The following is a 12,251-nucleotide window of genomic DNA, read 5'->3' as shown; positions in this document are numbered from 1 at the left end:
TCTATTTGTGCATGAGTGTTCTGGGGTTTAAAGCCTTGGGGCTTTAATTCAACTTCATGGACACCATCAAAAACCCATCACTTACTGTAGCCTCACCCCCACTCCAGTTGCAAAGGCTGATACCCTTTGTGTTAGGGCAATACTGTGCAGCAAAACTTGTCCATGCTTCTGTGGAGTTAATTCTAGGTTCCCTGTTTGATCTTACGGTTCCTCATGCAGTACCAACGTGACTACTCCTTGAGAACATGCACACCTTACAGTCCGTTGATTGACCTCTTCGGGATTTCTGTTGCCCTCTCCCTCTTACATTCCTATCCACTGCTGCAGCATCCTGAATCCTACCACTCTTCTGCTCTGAAGAAGAGGAACCCCATAATTGTCTTCAGTTAGGGGACTTATGGCACTTTGCTTAGCTTTATTGGAGACTCCCATTGAGAATATTGCCCTACTATTTGTTCATGGGTCATACTTCAAAATTGAAACTGGAGTTATTAGGCTATCTCCAATGCTATCACTAATCTAAACTCTCCTTTATAGGATAGTCCCCTACCTGAGGTAAAGTTAGTCCATATGGCAGAATTTATAACACTTAGGAGAGCTTGTCAACCAGCCAGAGACCTGAGAGTAAATAAACATGTATGCAGATAGCAGGCATGCTTCTGGAGTAGTACATGATGATTTAGAAACAAAAAGATTTCCTCACCTCTGCTGGAACATTCATCGGAAGTGGACAACAAGTTAAGGAATTTTTAGATACACTTCTACTTCCCAGGGAGATGGCTATTGTAAAGATTAAGGCCCATGCTAACAGAGTTAAGGGAAATCCTCTAGCAGATCATTTTGCCAAACAAGCTGCCTTAACCAAGCTTATAATACTAACTAAAACCCCAAAGGATAAATCTCTGGATTGAGTCAAAGAGGCCATCATTAAATACCCACATTAAGCCCCTGATTTGGAAATGGACGCAGAATATCCTTCACTGAGATCATCCTCGGCACCCTCAAGATGGCCATTTGGCGGCACTAGATGATTTCAAATGGATATTAGCTGAATTGCTCCATGAAACGACTCTTCACTGAGCCTGGGTGGCTCAGTGGTTAAGCATCTGCCTTTGGCTCAGATCATGATCCCAGGGTCCTGGGATCAAGCCCCACGTCAGGCTCCCTGCTCAGGCTCCCTCCTCAATGGGGAGCCTGCTTCTCCCTTTTCCTCTGCTGTTTGCCCCACTGTGTTCTCTGGCTCTCTCTCTCTCTGTCAAATAAATAAATAAAATCTTAAAAAAAAATTGCTTACAATTTTAAATCAACCTTGGTCGAGAAACTTTAAAAAGACAGTGGAGGTTATTTGTGGGTCATGTGTTACTTGTGAACAGCACAACCTGGGAAAACTGTAAAGATGAGGCATGGTGGGAGCCAAAGCCTCAAGGACCCTTTAAACACCTTCAGATGAATTTTTTCCAGTTTCCACTCTCCACAGGATTTGTTTATTTTTAGGATGGGTTAAAGCATTTCCTTGCTGAAAACCTTTGCTTGTAATTTTTTTTTGGTCTCTGAAAACCTGCTTGATTTTATGTTTCCAACCTAGGGTATATCAATTTTTATATCAAATGACCAAGACACAATTTATATGAAACCTTTTAAAAGAACTTTGTAAGGCATTACCCCTTCTCAAAAGCTGTACTGTTCTTACCACCCACAAACTTCTGGAAAAATCAAAAGAACCAATGGCATCCTTAAATTAAAATTAGCCAGACTTTCAGAAATCCTTGAGTTCCCTTGGCTAAAGGTACTCCTGCTATGGACTCATAAGGACATATGATCCATTCCCTCAGAGACGCATTGGTTATGTCCCTCTGAAGTGTTAACAGGAAGGCCCATACATTTAGAAATTTTATGCCTGATATTAGACTCTTCTCTGTAGCATGGAGATGTGGCAAAATATTGCAAGTGAATCATGTACTATACCCATGAACAAGTTAAGGCCAGCTTCTCACAACACTTCCTAAATAGGCTCTTTATGGGGCACCTGGGTGGCTCAGTTGGTTGAGCATCCGACTCTTGGTTTCAGCTCAGGTCATGATCTCATGCGGTGTGGGATTGAGCCCTGTGTTGGGCTCCCTACTTAGTGGGGAGTCTGCTTGAAGATTCTCTCCCTCTGTCCCTCCCCCAACTCGCACGTGCTCTCTCTCTCTCTTGCTCTCTCTCAAATAAATCTTAAATAGGCTCTTTATGGTCATCAACCAGGCAATTTCATCTATTGGAAGAGACATTGGATAAAAAATGCTCTTGAGGGCGCCTGGGTGGCTCAGTTGGTTAAGCGACTGCCTTCGGCTCAGGTCATGATCCTGGAGTCCCGGGATCGAGTCCCACATCAGGCTCCCTGCTCGGCGGGGAGTCTGCTTCTCCCTCTGATCCTCCCCCCCTCATGCTCTCTCTCTCATTCTCTCTCTCTCTCTCAAATAAATAAATAAAATCTTTAAAAAAAAATGCTCTTGAACCTCACTGAAAGGGGTCTTATCAGGTGTTATTACAAATCTTGCTAATATTAAAAAAAAATCAATGTCATTAAAAAATATAAGCAGTTGTGGAAACAAAGTCTACTGACATGAGAATAAACAGATTGTTTATTCAGAACTTAATATAGGAAAGATTTCAGCCACCATCACTTACATTTGGCAGAGACCCAAAGACAGGTGGGGAGTGAAAAAGATTTATAGTGAAATAAAGGGAAAACTTCAGAAACACTGATTAGAAGTTGGAATAGGGAAGCTGGAATTAGGCTAAGTAGAAGCAGGACATCTTATGGTTTGGGGAGCACATCTGGCTTATATTTGGACCACCCAGAGAAATCTATATAAACAGCTTTCTTGAGTATAACTGACAATGAACTTCACATATTTAAAGCGCACATATCACCTGTGTTATATACATACATATCTGTGAAACCATTATCTATATATCCATTACCCTCTAAAGTTTCTTTCCTCCTTTATATCTCTCTCCTGTTTCCTCCCTTTAATAGATACAGAGCAATTCATCTTATCCATTTTTTTTCTTGAGAAAGCTTTGGTAATTTATGTCCTTCAGGAAAGTTGGCCATTTATCTGTGTTATTAAATTTATTACCATATAGTTGCTCAAAATACATTCTGTTAGTGTCTGTAGAATATTTCACCTCTCTCATTTCTGATATTGGTAATTTATAGGTAGTTTTCCTGATCAATTTGTTTAGAGGTTTAGCAATTTAATTAATCTTCTCAAAGATTCAACTATCGGGGCGCCTGGGTGGCTCAGTCGTTAAGCGTCTGCTTTCAGCTCAGGTCATGATCCCAGGGTCCTGGGATCGAGCCCCACATCGGGCTCCCTGCTCGGCGGGAAGCCTGCTTCTCTCTCTCCCACTCCCCCTGCTTGTGTTCCCTCTCTCGCTGTGTCTCTCTCTGTGAAATAAATAAAAATCTTTAAAAAAAAAAAAAAAGATTCAACTATCACTGTCATTATTTTTCTTTATTATTTTGCCTTTCTACTTTATTGATTCAGTTTTATCTTTATTATTTTATTTCTTCTTATTACTTTGGATTTAACTTTTTAAAATTTATTTATCTAATTTCTGAAGTCATTGATTTGAGACTTTTTCTTCTATATAGGTGTTTAGTGCCATGCGTTTCTCTTGAAGTACTATTTCTGTTACATTTCACAAATTTTGATATCCTGTATTTTCATTTTCATTTAGTTCAAAATACATTCTGGTTTGATTTCTTGTTTGACTAATGGCTTTTTAAGATGTGTATTATTTTTTCCCCAAATTTTGAGGGATTTGACAAGAATCATTATGTTACTGATTTCTAATTTAATTACATTGTAATCAGAGAACATTTCTACTATGACTTGAATCTTTCTACATTTATTGAAATTTGTTTTATGGTCCAGGTTATTCTTCATCTTGCTAAAATTTCTGTATGTACATGAAAAGAATGTGGATTCTGCTGGTTGTTGGACTAGTGTTCTATGAATGTCAATCAGGTCATAATGGTTGATAGTGTTGTAAAGTCTTTTATAACCTTGCTGATTTTCTGCCTATTTGTATTATAAATTGTTCAGTGAAGGGCATTGAAATTTCTGATTGTAATTGTGGACTTTTAATTTTATATTGCAGTTCCATCAGTTTTTGCTTCATTTATTTTGAAGCTCTCTTATTAAGTGAATAAATAGTTAGGATTTTTATATATTTTTGACTTAATGTCCTCTTTGCCATCATGAAATGATTTTTTTTTTTTTAATCCCTGGTAATATTCTTTGCTCTGAAAACTAGTTCATCTAATATTGATGAAGCCATTCCAACTTCATTTGACCAGTGTTGGAATGATATATCTTTCTATCTTTGTACTTTAAAATTCAGTTTTTATATTCATTTATGTTTCTTCTAATAGACAGCAATTAAAAAAAATCTAATCTGACAATCTCTGCCGTTTAATAAGGGTATTTAGACCATTTACATTTCATGTAATAATTGATATGAATCTATCATCTTGCTATTTGTTTTCTATTTCTCCCACCTGTTCTTTGTTTCCTTTTTTTGTACTTTTTCTGCTTACTTTTAGATTAGTCAAGTAATTTTTAGTATTTTTAGTATTTAGTGTTTTAATGATGGCTTTAGGTTTTATGATATACATATTTAACTTATTACAGTGTACCTGCAAGTAATATTATACACATCAGGAATAATATAAGAATCTTACAGTAACAGACTTCCATTTTTCTCCTCTGGCCTTTATGCAATTGTTGCCATGCATTTTACTTTTACATATATTTTAAACCTCACAATACATTTTTATTATATTTATTTAAATAGTTACTTTTAAAGAGATTAAAATAATAAGAAAAATAATTGTATATATTTACTCCTACAGCTATTTCCAGTGCTCTTCATTGTGTAGATTCAGATTTCTATCTGGTATCGCTGTCCTTCTGTTTGAAGTATTTACTTTAACATTTCTCATAGTGAGGATCTGCTGGTGATAAAGTCTATCAGTTATGTGTGGAAGCATCTTTATTTTATCCTCATTTAAAAAAAGATATTTTTGTCAGATATAGAATTCTAGGCTGACAGTTTTTTTTTCCTTTCAATATATTTAACTGTTCTGTCTTCTCACTTGCAATGTTTCTAATGAGAAATATGTTATCCTTATTTTTGTTTCTCTGTAATGTTTCTCTCTGAGTGCTTTAAAATTTTTTTATTATCACTGTTTATTAATGTGTAATTTATTATGTACACTGATGTAATGCTCTTCATCTTTCTTGTGTTTAGGTTTTGTTAAGCTTTTGGAAGGCAGGTTTGTGAGTAAAGATGCAATAGAAGGATTAAATTAGCAATGGGAGTTTATGGAAATTCTCTTCAGATTGCTTCAGTGTTCAATGAATTAGGAAGCAAGATCACTGGCTGAGACTGAGGATGGAGGATGATATGTTGGATGTGATAGAAGGTATAAAGTTGTCATGTAGGAAGGTAGGAGAAATCAATGGAGGGGGATCTTTAATATGGTTTTTGGGCATCTTAAAGGGCACACTTAAAATTAGTGATCATGAATTTAAAGTCAACATGGTTGGGTGTTTTTCTTCTTCCAGTTTCAGTTGCAAAGGTGCAGGCACTTAATGTGTAGTTTTGCTAAGGCCAGAATTGTGGCTTTGCCCAGTATTACAGTAATTCAGAGAGGGGAAGGGAGTTGAGGATGTATGCAGGGAATGATTATATTGATTGATCAGCGAATATATCTACATCAATAGACGTAATATCTATTTCCCAATCAGAGTGGAAACTATTAGAAGGCAGTTCTTAGCATCTAGAAGGTGCTGAATATGTATTTGCTGATCCCTGTATGGATGTGTCTTAACAGTAGAAAACCAGGGACTAAAGGAAGCTGTCATATTGGAGCAAATTAACTCCGTTTTCAAATAAAATGCTTGTAAAGTCCTTAACATGGCCCACACAGCTCTTCCTGTCCTGGCTCTGGCCTATTAAATCAGCTTCCCTTACCCCAAGCTCCCACTGCTCTCTCATCTTCAGATACGCTGAACTTCTTCCAGTTCTTTGCATGTGCCACACAGCTTCGCATATGTGCCTCCCTCTGCAGGGATGTTTTATTCTTCCCTGGTAGCTGACTCATCTACTTTTCAGTTTTCCTGAATAATTCCTACAAATACTCCTATAAATTTAGTATCTAGTAAGTATCTTCTAGTACTTGTCACTGTTCTAATTTTACATTTGTGTCATTGATAGCTGTTTACTACTATGCAGTTAGCCTACTGAGGACAGGGATCTTGACTGTTTTTAGGTTCCGCAGGACCTACCATAGTCTGTGGCACATTTGTAGACAGTATAAACATTTTTGGGAAAAAAAAAAAGGTGAAAGTAAATGTTATATGTGAAGCTTGGTGTGGAGAGCGACATCTGTCTTTTAGAAAATTCACGAGAAACTGGCTAGTGCTACATGCCGACCCTCCACAGCTTTGCCCTGAATCTTGCAGAGAGCACGGGGAAGAAAGACGGACGCACAGAAGCCAACTCGTCTCATAATTTCTGCCAGGCTTTGGGAGGCGCCTGCGCACTGGCCTCACCGGATATACGCCAGGGAGTGGGGGCGGGGCTCGGGTAGCCTAGGCAACATCCCGGAAGTTGCGGGTTGCGTTAACCTGTGGCGGGCTGGGCGGTTCTGGAGCCTGAAGTTTTAGTGGCGGTGGAGGAGGCCGTCGGGAAACGGCAAGGCAGGTTGCGACGACGTGGCGGAGGCCTGCAGCCTGTAGCCGCAGCGAGCCTTAGGGACCGGGCTGCAGGGCGGGGAAAACGGTGGTGGCGTCTCCCTTCTGTTCCCTGGGGCTCTAGGCGCCTGGGTGGAGGATCCTTACATCGGAAAGCGCGCCGTGACTCTGTGTTTTGCGAGTGTTTGTGTGTGTCAGGATGAGTGTCTGGGTGTGTTGGTGTCTAGCGCGCTCCCCTTAGGCGCACCCTGAGTGTGCGCAGCGCTGTCGGGAACTTGTGCACAGAGCTGGAAGTTGGGGGGTACCGTATTGTAGCTATCAAGGAATTTGCAGTCTAGCAGGAGACAGGCTACCCAGGGTACTTGGGGACAGGGAGGGTCATGTTAGTCGACTGGATGGTCAGGAAAGAGTTTATCAGGAGGGGCCGCTGGAATGAGTTTTGATTAGTGAGTGGAGTTACCGCTTGAAGAAGGGAGTGAAAATCTGAAGGGTGTTCCACGCGGAGCAGAAAGGATGGGTGGAACGACTTGTAAAGGCGAGAGTTATATGTGTGGGAGGGTGAGAGGAGCACAGACTGTTAAGGAGGGTCAGCCGGACCATAAGGAGGGCAGAGGGTCCGAGTGCATATTGGATTCCTCTCTGTAGGGGGGAGCCGTTAAAATCTTGTGGGGAAGAAAGTAAAGGGCCGAGAGCTATACTCTATCCTTATATCGGGGTAAAATACTGATTGCAGGGACAGTGTTTGGAAAGGGGTCCTGTTTCCCTTTGGTCGGTTTTCCACTAGCCAGAGTGGATTTGCTAAATCTCATCGTAACTCTCCTTACCTGAAATCCTCCAGTGGCTTCCTATGGGTTCTTTAGGATAGTGTTTAAATTGCTGTAGCTTAGAAGGCCATGATCTGTCCTCTGCCTTTCTTTGTAACCTCTTTCTAGCCTCTCACCTTTTCAAATCTCTTAGTCAAACTGAACTTCTCAAACCCTTTGTAAATGCCTTTTCTCCCTCCTGGAACATTCTTTCCCCCACTTCTAGCTTTATTCATACTTTAGCTCTCAGCTTAAACATTTTGGGAGCAATTAGAGGGATATAGTGGTCTTTTCTTACTGTGTAGAGTAAGCTAGGTATTAACATGACACTGAATTTACTCCCTTTTTATTGTAATTACTCATTTTAATTGTGGTCTTCTGATAAACCCTAAGCTCTGTGAGGGTGCAGACTATTTTACTTTCTTGTTGTATTTTGTGCCTGGTTCTTGGCAGGTGCTTTCAAAATATTTGTTGAAATAATGGGTAATGAAGTGGCAAATGAGTGAAGAAGTTCAATTAGGAGAAAGAGCTTGGACAAAAACATTCGTAGTAGAGATGAAGAGGGGACAGATGAGAGAGATATTTCAGGGAAAGAATGAATAGATTCCGGTATCTGATTGGCTAAGAGACAAGAAGGAATAGAAGGTGATGCTAAGGTTTTAAACTGGAGCAACCAGAAGGATGGTAATTCTGTAAGTTCAGTTGAGTTCAGACATTGACTGAGCATGCCAATTATATATCAAGAACTAGAGGTTGGTGGGGAGGGGACATGGATGATAAGCTGTATTTTGACTACATTGTATGTGAGATATTTGGGAAATAGACACAGAAAGCAGTTGGAAATGAGCATTTGGTGTGTTGAGGAAAAATGTGGATCCTTAATTTGGGGCTCATTTTCACAGTGTGTTTATGTGCCCAGTGCATTTGTAGCTTTGTTCAAGGGTATGAGTGAGATCACTGAGGGAAGGTGTGAACTCCTTTCTTACTTTCTAGTAAGCTCCATGAGAGCTTGTACCATATTAGACCTGTTTACTGTTTTATCTCCCGTGCCTGGTCAGTGTCTGGCATGTAATAGATTCTCAAAAACAATGATTGGATGAAGAGAGGGGGTATCCAATGGAAAGATAAGAGGGTTGGGATAGAACTGTGTGCAGCTTTTTGATTATGTGGTATCTGAGGGGCCAACAGAGCCTGCAAAGAAGAGACGAATAGGAGAGAAACCGAGAGAAAGAGTGTTGTGGAAACAGGAGTGGGAGTCTTTAGAGTTGGAAAGGTTTTCCAGTAATTTTATCAGTTAGGAAAGTATTAATATTTTAGATTTTTTTCAAATAATTTTATCAGGAAAGTATTAATATTTTAGATTTTTTTCAAATAGGCCTAGATTTTCTGGGCTGTGCTGATTTTATATTCCTTAGTACTATAAACCATCAGCATATCTCTACAGTCTCACACTTAAGCATGTAAACTATAGCTCCCTTACGATATCTGATTTCTGTAAATAGCTCAAAAGCTCTTTGTTAGACCACAGAGTCTGATCCTGGGTTAAGAAAAATATGCCCACTTGTATTGATGATGTTTAAGAGAACACTTCTCAGTGCAAGCGTTGTTCCCACGTTACAGCTTAGTTCTCCCTTTGTGATCTTAGCACACACAGGCTGGAATTTAGAGTTGGCCAGTATATTAGTCTCCTACGCTGTATAACAAATTACCACAAACCTAGTGACTCAAAACAATACTCATTAATTATGTCACGATTTCTGTGAGGCAGGAATTTGGACATGGTTTAGCTGGGTAAGGTGCTTAGGGTCTCACAAAGTTCTGATTAAGGTGTTGGTGGTCTGCATTCTCATCTAGAACCCAGCTTGGGAAAAGTCCGCTTCGAGGCTCACCTCACTTAGGTTCTTGGCAGAATTCATTTCCCATTGGCCTGAGGGGTCTCTTGACTGACTTTCCCCTCCGGCTGCCCACAGTTGTCTGAGTTCCCGGCCCTCTGGCCCTTTTCACAGCCAGTCACTGTGGCATTTGGCTTCTTCACGGCCAGCAGGAGACACTCTCTTGCTCTGCTCTTGTAAGACAGAGACTTGTATAGCGTAATGTAATCATAGGAATGACCTCTTCTCACATTTGCCTTGTTTTATTGGATAAAACAAATCACAGGGGAAAAAAACCCAGAACAAATCGTGGATCCTTTCCAAACTCAAGGGTAAGGGATCATACGATGGCATTATTCATTGCATTTCATCTTAGAGTAACCACAGCCCCCTTTGCTAGGCTCAATTGAAGTTAAAAAAAAAAAAAAGGGAACAGTAGTAGACTGTTGTAGTCCATTCAGACTTCCATAACAAAATACCGGACACTAGGTAGCTTATAAACGAGAAATTTTTTTCTCACAGTCTGGAGGCTGTGAAGTCCAGGATCAAGTCTCCAGGATGGTCATGTTTGGTAAGGGCCCTCTTCCTGGTTCCTAGCCACCATCTTCTTGCTGTGTTCTCACATGGTGAACGGGGTTAGGGAGCTCTTTGGAGCCTCTTTTATGACAGCCCTGGTCCCATTCATGAGGGCTCTGCCTCCCAAAGGCCCCACCTCCTAATACCATCACTTTTGGGGGTTAGGATTCAACATGAATTTTGGGGGAACACATTCACTGTTTTTGTCAGTGAATATGGGGTTTTTTTGGATGTTACATTTTCTTATGCTAAAATTGAAGCCTGTTCACGTTCCCACAAATAATACACAGGCATTTGTTCAGTTTTTTTTTTTAAAGATTTTATTTATTTATTTGACAGAGAGAGACACAGTGAGAGAAGGAACACAAGCAGGGGGAGTGGGAGAGGGAGAAGCAGGCTTCCCGCTGAGCAGGGAGCCCGATGTGGGGCTCGATCCCAGGACTCTGGGATCATGACCTGAGCCCAAGGCAGACGCTTAATGACTGAGCCACCCCGGCACCCCTAAACATTTTTCTTAATACAGTTTTAATGGATGTATAATTCATCCAACAGATTTAGTGACATTTTATGATGATTCTTTATTTCTGCAGAGTAAATTGAAGAGTAAAAGAGTTAAAAAGTAAAATACATTATTTAAAGAGTAAAATACATTAGAAACTGTTTCTGAACAACTGTTATATTTTTCCATGTCTTTTTAAAAATAATAGCTTTATTAAGATATAACTTACCATGAAATTTACCCCTTAGAAGTCTACAGTTCAGAGCTTTTAAATAAATTTACAGAGTTGTGCATTGATTACCACTGGCTCATTTTAGAACATTTTTATCACCTCAAAAAGAAACCCCATACCCATTAGCAATTACTCTCCATTCCCTCCTCTTTCCAGACCCTGCCAACAGCTTGTCTATTTTTTGTCTCTGTGGATTTGCCTAACCTTGGACATTTTATATTAATAGAATCATACAATATATGGCCTTTGGTGTCTGGCTTCTTTTTCTTACCTTAATATTCTCAAGGTTCATATGCTATGCTATAGCATATATCATTACTTCCTTATGTTGCTAAGTAATATTCCATTGTATGGATATACCATATTTTATTTATCCATTCACCAGCTGGTAGACATTTGGGATTTTTCTACTTTTTTTCTATTAAGAGTATAATGTTGCTATGAACATTCACGTGCAAGTTTTTGTATTGACGTAAGTTTTCAATTATTGGGCATATACCTAGGACTAGAATTGTGGTAACTGAGTTTAACTTTTTCAGGAACTGCCAAACTGTTTTCCAACATGGCCGTGCTATTTTACATTCTCACTAACAATAAATGAGTATTCCAGTTTCTCTACATTCTCGCCAACGCTTGTTTTTTCCACCTTTTTGATTATAACCATTCTAGTGGATATGAGGTGGTATGTCATTGTGGTTTTGATTTGCATTTCCCTAAAGACTAATGGTACTGATCATTTTTTCATGTGCTTATTGGCCAATTGTAGTATCTTCTTTGGAGAAATGTTTATTTAGCTCCCTTAGCCATTTAAAAATCGGAATATTTGTGTTTTTATTGGTGAATTTTAAGTTTCTTTTATATATCCTGGATCCGGGTTTCTTATCAGATGGGATTTGCAAATATTTTCTCCCATTCTGTTAGCTGTCATTTCATTTTCTTGATGGTATTTTTTGAAGCACAAAAGTTTTAAATTTTGATGGGGTCCACTTTATTTTTTCTTTGGTTTCTTGTGCTTTTAGTGTTATAGCTAAGAAACCATTGCCTCATGAAGATTTATGCTTATGTTTTCTATCAGGAGTTTTGTGCTTTTATCTCTTACATTGAAGTTGGTGACTTATTTTTAGTTAATTTTTACATATGTTGTGAGGTAGGGGTCTTAATTCATTCTTTTTCATATGGATCTCCAGTTGTGCCAGCACCATTTATCAAAAAGACTGTTCTTTCTCTGTTGAATTGTTTCTTGGCACCTCTGTTGAAAATAAACTGACCACACATGTGATGAGCACTGGGTGGTATACGCAACTGATAAATTATTGAACACTACCTCTGAAACTAATGATGTACTATATGTTGGCTAATTGAATTTAAATAAAAAATTAAAAAAAAAAAAAGAAAAGAAACTGACCATAAATGTAAGGGTTTGTTTTGGATTTTTAGTTCTATTCTGTATCTTTTACTTGTTTGTTTATTTTTAAAATATTTTGTTTATTAGAGAGAATACGTGCAGGGGAAAGGTGC

General features: G+C 39.1%; 1 protein-coding gene across 1 annotated transcript in view; it reads left to right on the top strand.

The window, feature by feature from the left end:
- Window positions 1–6,674: 6,674 nt before the first annotated feature.
- Window positions 6,675–12,251, top strand: part of SPICE1 (spindle and centriole associated protein 1) — a 53,019-nt gene continuing 47,442 nt past the window's right edge. Inside the window, exon 1 of the mRNA XM_032406552.1 lies at window positions 6,675–6,758. The gene's annotated coding sequence lies outside the window, so the exon portion shown is untranslated. The remainder of the gene's footprint in view (window positions 6,759–12,251) is intronic.

The sequence above is a fragment of the Phoca vitulina genome, unplaced genomic scaffold, assembly GCF_004348235.1.
Source record: "Phoca vitulina isolate PV1807 unplaced genomic scaffold, GSC_HSeal_1.0 scaffold8, whole genome shotgun sequence".
NCBI classification, from domain to species: domain Eukaryota; kingdom Metazoa; phylum Chordata; class Mammalia; order Carnivora; family Phocidae; genus Phoca; species Phoca vitulina.
This window is presented reverse-complemented; position numbering and strand designations above follow the sequence as displayed.